Source organism: Myotis lucifugus, unplaced genomic scaffold (genome assembly GCF_000147115.1).
Source record: "Myotis lucifugus unplaced genomic scaffold, Myoluc2.0 scaffold_40, whole genome shotgun sequence".
Taxonomy (NCBI): Eukaryota; Metazoa; Chordata; class Mammalia; order Chiroptera; family Vespertilionidae; genus Myotis; species Myotis lucifugus.
This window is the reverse complement of record NW_005871088.1, coordinates 319488-328517: the sequence shown is the minus strand read 5'-3', so window position 1 is coordinate 328517 and position 9030 is coordinate 319488.

Genomic DNA, 9030 nt, shown 5'->3' with positions numbered 1-9030 from the left:
GTGTCCTTTCCCAGGGAGGGTGGGTTTGCTCTGCCAGGAGTCCAGCAGTATTACACTACAGAGGGTAGTTTCTTTCATCCACGGGTTCACTAAAGTCCCTCTGCCTGTAGCCAGAGTTCCTGACCCGCTCACTCAGACCCAGGCTGGGATGGACCTGCTTCTTCTTATATCCCTGTTCTTCCTTTTCACCATGAAAGTAAGTGTCCCTTTAAGAGCACTAGTTTTAGGTGGGATCTCAGTTCTGCTCTCTCACCTTCAGAGCTCCATTAACCCTGAGTGCCTTGGAAACCCAGTTGGGCAGCACCTCACTGGGCCCAGCCCCTCCCCCCCCCATTTTCATTTGCTCTGTTTCCCCAGGGATTTCCTTCCCTTACCTGCAAGCCACCTATGCATTTAAAGAATGTAACTAGCCCTGGCCAGTTTGGCTCACTGGATAGAGCATCGGCCTGGGAACTGAAGGGTCCCAAGTTCAATTCCGGTCGGGGGCATGTACCTTGGTTGCAGGCACATCCCCAGTGGAGGGTGTGCAGGAGGCACCTAATCAATGCTTCTCTCTCATCGATGTTTCTAACTCTCTATCCCTCTCCCTTCCTCTCTGTAAAAAATAAATAAAATATACATATTTTTTAAAAAAAGAATGTAACTAGCCCTACCTAGTTTGGCTCAGTGCATAGAGCATCAGCCTGCGGACTGAAGGGTCTGGGTTTGATTCTGGTCAAGGGCACATGCCTGGGTTGGGGGCTAAATCCCCAGTGGGGGTGTGCCGGAGGCAGCCAATCAATGATTCTCTCTCATCATTGATGTTTCTATCTCTCTCTCCCTCTTCCTTCTTCTCTGAGATCAAGTTATATATCCTATATAATAAAGAGGTAATATGCAAATCGACCCTCACTCCATCACGCCATCACAAGATGGCTGCACCCACAGTGGAGGCAGGGTTCCCATAATGACTCATAATGAGTGATCAGCAGGGACCTGAGCCTGAGCCCCCTGCCTGATGGGGCTTGACAGGGAACCTCAGGCTGTGCCCCCAACCCCAGCAGGGCTTGATGGGGGTGGGGCCGGCCAGGTCTGGGTCTCACACGATTTCACAGTGCACGCGGGTGGGCAGGGACTTGACTCTGGGTCCCGTAGCATGCCCCAGACTCTGACAGAAGGAAGATTTTCATATACATTTTACTAATTTTCTTTCATCTCTGACAATTCTATTATAGAGAAAGGGCAAATCGCAATATCAAAATATTTCCTCTAATTAATTCCCTTTTAATGTGCACGGGTTTCGTGCACCGGGCCACTAGTAGGTATGTGTGTGTGTGTGTGTGTGTGTGTGTGTGTGTTTATATGTATATATATATATATATATATATATATATATATATATATAATCTTTTTTTAAAAGATTTTTTTATGTAATTTATATATATATAAAAATATTTTTTAAAAAAAGAATGTAACTTGCCCTGGCTAGTTTGGTTCAGTGGATAGAGTGTCAGCCTACAGACTGAAGGGTTTGGGTTTGATTCCGGTCAAGGGCACGTACCTAGGTTGTGGGCTTGATCCCTGACCCTGGTCCAGGCAAGTGTAGGAGGCAACCAATTGATGTGTCTCTCTCACATCAATTTTTCTCTCTGTGTGTCTCTCCTTCTCCCTTCCATTCTCTCTAAAAATCAATGGAAAGCCCAGCCAGTGTGGCTCAGTGGTTGAGTGTCAACCTATGAACCAAGAGGTCATGGTTTGATTCCTGGTCAGGGTGCATGCCCAGTGTGGGGCATGCAGGAGGCCCCCGATCTATGATTCTCTCTGGTCATTGATGTTTCTATTGCTCCCTCTCCCTTCCTCTCTGAAATCAATAAAAATATATCTTAAAAATAAATGAATGAATAAAGGGAATAGCAAACAATGTTTTTTTAAAAAAATCAATGGAATATAATGATCAACATAATTTAATGAACAAGAATCGATAGATTTAGAGACAAATGGTAGGGGAGGAGGAGGTTAGAGAGCAACCAAAGGACTTGTATGCATGCATATTAGCATAACCAATGGACACAGACACTGGGGCAGTGGGGACTTGCCCGGGGTGGGAATGGCTGGGAGGGGGGGGGTAGTCAATTGGGGGAAAAGGAGATGTAAAACTTTAGACAATAAAAAGAGAAAAAATCAATGGAAAAATATCCTCTGAAGAGAATTAACTAACAAACAAACAAACAAAAAGAATATAACTAAACACTTCTCATTGCATATTTTCTTGTCTTCCTCCCAAACTGAACTGTCATCCCCGGAGGGCAGGGGCTGGGTGTCTGACAGTCATCACCACTAACCCAGCCCCAGGCAGCACTGGGTCATGTGACCAACTCCCCAGGCCACAGTGATGGGCCAGTAGGCCTACCCATCAGCCTGGGTCAATGGGCAACTGGCAAACAAGACTCAGAATTTCCACTGCAAGTCCCCTTATTCTGGTCACATATGGGAGGAAACCTCTATGCCCAAGAAACACAACCCAGAAATCATCAGTTGAGAGTTTAATAATTTTGATAATATGGAAATGTCTCACTTCTTGCATCCGAAACAAACCAGTCTAGTCTTTTAAGACAAAAGACAAAATGAGGGGAAATATTTACAATACTAGCGGCCTGGTGCACAAAATTTGTGCACATTAAAAGGGAATTAATTACAGGAAATATTTTAATATTGCTATTTGCCCTTTCTCTATAATAGAAGTGTCAGAGATGAAAGAAAATTAGTAAAATGTATATGAAAACCTCCCTCCTGTCAGAGTCTGGGGCACACCGTGGGATCCAGAGGCAAGTGCCCACCCACCCACACATGCCTCCAAATTGCATGAGACCCAGACCTGGCCGGCCCCACCTCCATCAAGCCCCACTGGGTGGGGGGGTGCAGCCTCAGGTCCCCCGTCAAGCCCTGCTGGACAGGGGGCACGGCCTCAGATCCCCCTGAGCAGCCTCAGGTTCCCTGGCCCTGGCGCCGGGGTGGGGGGCACAGCCTCAGATCCCCCGGCCTGGCCTCAAGTTCCCCGGCCTGGCCTCAGGTTCCTGGGTCCTGGGTGCGAGGGCACAGGGCACGAGGGCGTGAGGGCGTGATGACCATTTGCATATTAGCTCTTCATTATATAGGATTATTATATAGGATGTGTAACAAAGGACTAACAGCCCTAGTGTATGACAAGTAGGGTCTTTTGGGGAGACACTTATATACTGTCTATTAACATGTGAAACACCCACAGGTTTTGACCTGGCAATTCCGCTTATTGGAAATTATAGAGGGAGATTGACACATGTTCAAAGCTGGTGGTTGCAGCATTAATGTGAATAGCAAAACAAGAGAGAAAATGTGACAGTACCTCAATGGGGATTCATTATGTAAATTACAGTACATGTATTTTATCAAAGACCAAGACATTTGTGTACTAACACGGAAGGATCTCAAAATATATTCCTGCCTGGCTAATGTGGTTCTGTGGTTCAGCATTGACCTATGAACCAGGAGGTCATGGTTTCATTCCTGGTCAGGGTACATGCCCGGATTGTGGGCTCAATCCCCAGTGGGGGGCATGCAGGAGGCAGCCGATCAATGATTCTCTTTCATCATGGATGTTTGTATCTCTCCCTCTCCCTTCCTCTCTGAAATCAATAAAAATATTTTGAAAAAAAAGATATATTACTAAGTAAAAGAACATCACAATCAAATGTATACAACATAATTCTAAAATAAGAATTTTTGTATATATTTCCATCTGCTTTTTTCTTAGGTCTCTTGTTGATTTATGTTCGATTGTTTCCTCTTCTGACTTATTGTTGAAATGTGTCAGATGTCCTTTGATGCTTATGCTCTGCTAAGAGAGTGCAAACTGAGTTAAACAGATCCAGGCCTTATCCCTTAGGCATTAATTCTGTTCCGTAAGAACACAGAGACAAATATAAAGATGAGGACAAAGACATCTGTACAGCTATCAAATACATAAATAAAATATTAAAAAATAAAGTGTATGTTTTTAAAACTGAATAACTATGTTGGTGATTGCATAGAAAAATGTAGTTACTGGCCTGTCTCCATTCCCACCCCACCCTTGCCTACCCTCCCCAACTCTCCCGACTCGAAGGCTAAGCCTGCTTTGGGACGTCTCTGAATGAAATACGTCGGTAAAAACGGTTCTTGACTGATTCTTCGGAGGTTCATGCTGCAGCTGAAATCCCACGGGTTCAACAGCTAAGCTGCTGAGAGATCAGAAATGACATACTAGGGATAAGAGATCAACCAAAGAACTTGTATGCATATAAGCATAACCAATAGACACAGACAATGGGGGCGGGTGTAGACTGGGACTAGGGGGCTGGGGCAGGCTGGGAGACGACAATATGCCTCATTCCGAGGGGACATATGTAATAATTTCAACAATAAAGAATTTTTTTAAAAAAGAAATGACGTACTGCTTCCTCTTTCATGGGGAACTTTCTGTATTATAAATGGGACTTTACCAAACACACTGGGAAACCAAGAGGTCCCAAACCTCCAGGCCGCCATTAGTCTGCCAGCCAGACTCCAGCGCCCAGACCACTGTCCCCTTGGCCACCAGCTCCTTCCCGGGCCTCAGCTCGCAGAGCTCTGGGAGTCAGGCCTTGGCAAGCAGTAAACACCCTTGCCAGCCTGGGGACCCTGAGGATGCCTCATTCAGAAGAATGGCTCTTCTTCTTCCTCCTCCTCCTCCTCCTCCTCCTCCTTCTTCTTCTTCTTTTTTTTCAGAGCCGGGAAGGGGGTGGGGGGCCAGGAATGGGAGGAGGTAGGGCAGAGGGCGTGAAGGGTTCCTTCTTCTTCTTCTTCTTTTAAAGGTCTTGCTCTAGCTGGTTTGGCTCAGCAGATAAAACGTTGGACTGTGGACTGAAGGGTCCCAGGTTCAATTCCAGCCAAGGGCACATGCCCAGGTTGTGGGCTCGATCCCCAGTAGGGGGCGTGCAGGAGGCAGCTAGTCAATGATTCTCTCTCAGCATTGATGTTTCTATCTCTCTCTCCCTCTCCCTTCCTCTCTGAAATCAATAAAAATACATTTTAAAAAATAAGGTCTTGTCTTCCCACTGGCCTTCAGAGAGCTTAGAGCCCTTACACCTCAGGAGCCCTTCTCCCTCCGCCTTAGGAAATGGGCCAGAAGGCAATGATTGGTTTTATGTTAAGATTAGAACATATAGTCTATTTGTCTACTATCCCACAGCCTGGAATATCTAGATTTTTTTGTTGGTGATTACATAGAAAAATGTAGTTAGAAAAGAAAATTGTTAACAATCTTGCTTTAAAAAATGTTGCTTAAAATAATGTTTTGTAAAACAAAATTTGATTACATATTTTAAAAGTGTGCAGGGTGGTAATGTAAAAATGGTATAGCCACTGTGGAAGGCAACTCAGCTGTTTCTTTTTTGTTTTTAATATATTTGTATTGATTTCAGAAAGAAAGGGAGAGGGAAAGAGGGAGAGAAACATCAATGATGAGAGAGAATCATTAATCATTGATCAGCTGCCGCCTGCATGCCCCCTAATGGGATGGAGCCTGCAACTAGGGCATGTGCCCTTGACCAGAACAGAATCGAACCCAGGACCCTTCGGTCCACAGGCTGACGCTCTAGCCACTGAGCCAAACAAGCCAGGGCTCAGCTGTTTCTTTTAAAGCTAAACATCCATCTCCACAGGACCCAGCCATTGCACGCTTGGGCACTTGGCCAAAGAAATGGAAACTTGTAATCACAGGAAAACCTGTGCTCCAATGTTCATAGCGGGTTGTTTGTAGAAGCCAAAGACCGGGAACAAGCAACGCCTCCCTCAGGGGGTGAATGCTGGAAGGAACAGTGGATGACCCACACCAAGGACTACAGCCAGCAACACAAAGGAAAAAGTATAATACATGCAACAGCGGGGATGGACCTCCAGGGCACCGCACCAGTGGAAAAGGGCTCAGCCCGTTACACACTGCATACTTCCTTATGTAACGGCCTGCAAATGACAAAACTGCAGGGATAAGAATAGAATACTGGCCCTGAGCTGTTTGGCTCAGTGGCTAGAGCCTGGAGCCTGGACTGAAAGGTCCCGGGTTCGATTGCGGTCGAGGGCATGTACCTTGGTTGCAGGTTCGATCACCAGTAGGGGGCGTGCATGAGGCAGCGGATCGATGTTTCTATCCCTCTCCCTTCCTCTCTGTAAAAAAAAATCAATAAAAAATATTTTTTTAAAAAGAAGAAAGAAAATAGAATACTGGTTGCATGGGTTGGCGGGAGGAGGGGAGAGGCTGTGGCTAGGAAAGGTCAACCGGAGGGATCCCTGTGCGGGAACAGGCTGGACACTGATGGCAGCGGCGGCCACTTGAATCTACACGTGATGAAAGTGCACCGCGCTATGCGTGTGTCCGCGTGCGCACACACACGGAGTAACCCGGAGCGGCTCTCGGCTGGCACCAGTGCCATTTCCTGGTGTGCGACTGTAGGGCTGACCCTAGGGAACTGCGAGAGGGGCCCATACCTCTGGGACGTTTCTATGGAATTTCCTGTCAATTTAATTACCTCAAAATATAAGTTCACACCAAAACAACGCAAGCAGGGCATACAGTGTACAAACAAGACGATTCTCGCGGCTCTGCATGGAAAGTCCCTGCTTTCCCACATTGGAACCACTTTGCCCGCCCCACCTCCCGTCCACAGAAAGAAGCTCACAAACATTAAGCCAAGAGGAGGGAAGGAGAACGGCTGGCTTTGATTGGGCAGAAGAACTGTCCGTCAGGACAGAGGGGCTGAGCTACGTAGGATGGGCTGGGGGCGGGTCTTGTCACGAGCCAAGCGTATTTATTGGTTGAGCCAGCCAGACGCTGTGTGAAGAAAGGCGGTACTTCCTGTTGGCGGGCTGATGACTCCGTAAGACAATGGAAAGGCCCTTCGTCTCCGCCATTCCTCCCCGCCCCACACACACCCTGAATTAGCGATAGTCCCCGTTCCCTGGACCCGGGGATCTCGACCTCCCCCCGTAGAGAAACGCCACCACCGAGTCCAGGCCCCGGGAGATTCTGGGGTCTCAGTCAGGCGGCCCGCCCCCGGGTCCCAAACGGACTTGCCCCACCTTCATGACGGAGCCAGCGCCCCCCCCCCCCGCCCCAATGACCGGGGACAGTGTACTGGGGTCCGGAGGGGACTGGTGAGGGGGAAAGGAGGGCGGCGACCCCACTCCGAAGGCAGGGTCACTCTATCTCCTGCCCCGCCCAGTCCTGGCCAATGAGAGTGGCCTTGCGGAGAGCTCATGAGAGCTACCACCCTCCCACGGCCCCAAAAGTATCCCCCTACCTCCCACCCCCCACTCCCCCGCACACAATCACATACACACTTATTTCCGGGCACACTGTGTTCCAGCGCCTCCCGAGTGTATCGAGACAGTTCCTGTAAAGCATGGACGACAAACAAAACCACACAGGAGCCTGTATCCAGGGAGAGGGGGACAGAGTTGAGGCCAGTCGCGGGGAAGGTGCCATCCGCCAGAGGGACGGGCTGTCCGCGGCCTGGAGGTGAGGCAGGAAGGAACTGTCCAACCCTGGACCTTGGCAGGGGGCCCTGAGGGAGCAAGTCCTGCCAGGCGGGCCTGCTCTTCCCCAGGAGCCCCTGACTGCGGCCACCAGCTGTGCCCGCCTGCCACGCACCTGGACAGGCCAAGGGGAGCCCTGCAGAGAGCTGGCGGCTTCTCTAGAAGGAGGTGTGATCAGGAACATCCGTCCTGGTGGTGCTCACGGGGAGGGGGTGGCGGGGGGAGTGCAGGTGCGTGGTAGCCCCTGCAGGGCTGTTCACACCCAGTCACTGGCCTGCCCCCCACTCCCCACAGTCTCTGATGTTGCAGATCTGACTGGGGCCTGAGAATCGGCGCCTCTCACACTCTCCCTGTGCTGCTGCTGCTGCTGCTGCTGCTGCTGGTCCAGGGATCCCGCTGTGAGGAGCACAACTTCGCAGGCCTGAAGCCCCTAGGTGTGTGTCCCCTGCCCCACGTGGGGTTGGCTCCTCAGATGGTCCCCGCAGGCCCCACGTGGGGTTGGCTCCTCAGATGGTCCCCGCAGGCGGGGAGATGCTAGGAGGCTGCCAGCCCTCAGAGACCAGGGCCTTCTGTAGCAGCATCACCCTTCCTGCCTGGGCGGGCTGCAGGGCACCCTGCACAGCCCAGGTGGGGAAGGGGGTCGGTGTGCAGGTGCTCAGCGACTCCCAGGTTTGATAACAGCATCAGGCCATGTCGGAGACAGATCAGACGGGGCCTGGGTGGGGCTGGACAGACCCTCTGAGGAGGCAGAGGGGCGACCCAAACCCCGAGCTCGGAGACGGGAGAGGAACCTGGGCCCAGAGAGCAAGAAGGTGGATGTGGGGCACATAGAGGCCAGAAGTGGTTTTCTGCCCAGGGACTTCCCTGACAGCGGTCAGGGCTGGGGTGTGGCCGGCCCTCTAGCTGGGGAGGGGCCTCCCTGGTGGGAGAGGGGCTCTGCCTCCAACTTTCCTGCCCAATGCCCCTCCCAGGAGGGTCTCCCAGCTCCTGGGGCCAGTGCCCAGCAGCACCCTCCTTCCTCGGCCAGTCTTGGCAGGGGGCAGAGGCCGGTCTTATTCGGCGCCACGGTGCCCAGTCATCTCGTTGGAGCGGCAGGCGACGTGCATTGCCGGTCACTGGCCGCCGTCTGCCCCCCAGAGCCCAGCACCTGAGCGTGCTCTGGCTGTGGGAACGGAGGGTGGAGTAACCTTTGGCTTTCGTTTTCCACGTTTCCCCTCCTGCACCCCCTCTTCCTCTGGGTTGTCGGGCTGTGCCCTGTGCCCGGGTCAGGCTCTCTCTGCGTTAATGATAGGAGCCCTGAGTCACACTTATCACTGTTTTCCCTCGCTTTGTCACTTGTCTCTTGACTTTGTGGTTTGGGGTTTGTGTTTGGCCAGGCAGACGACTAGTGTGCCTGCCATCAGACTTTCCAGGCTTTTCCCAATGGCTTCTGGGGCTTCTTGTCGGTGTGTTTGCTTCAGACTT